At 63.0% G+C, this 230-nt stretch overlaps 1 protein-coding gene across 1 annotated transcript in view; it reads right to left on the bottom strand.

Annotated features, from left to right (window-relative positions):
• The window catches only part of LOC104276419 (deoxyribonuclease-1-like), an 8,096-nt gene that overhangs the window by 1,992 nt on the left and 5,874 nt on the right, over positions 1-230 (bottom strand). The window lies entirely within an intron of this gene.

Below are 230 nucleotides of genomic sequence, written 5' to 3'. Positions count from 1 at the left end.
TTTAGCCATGGGGTGACATGGGGTGCAGTGGATCTGAGCCACCCTGCTGTCCCCACCACCCTGGGGTGGCTCCTCGGACACATCTGGCCACGGGCAAGATGCAGGGCAGCTCCTGCCACCCCTTGCTCTGCAGGGACACTCCTCACCTCCGTTTGCAGCAAAGCTAAATTAGGTTAACAAGCAGCCTGGGGCCCCGGGAAGCCTGGCGTCACCCTCCCTGTCCCGGCTGT

The sequence above is a fragment of the Apaloderma vittatum genome, unplaced genomic scaffold (genome assembly GCF_000703405.1).
Source record: "Apaloderma vittatum isolate BGI_N311 unplaced genomic scaffold, ASM70340v1 scaffold24537, whole genome shotgun sequence".
Lineage (NCBI taxonomy): Eukaryota > Metazoa > Chordata > Aves > Trogoniformes > Trogonidae > Apaloderma > Apaloderma vittatum.
The sequence above is the reverse complement of the archived record's forward strand: the minus strand, read 5'-3'. Positions and strand labels throughout refer to the sequence as shown.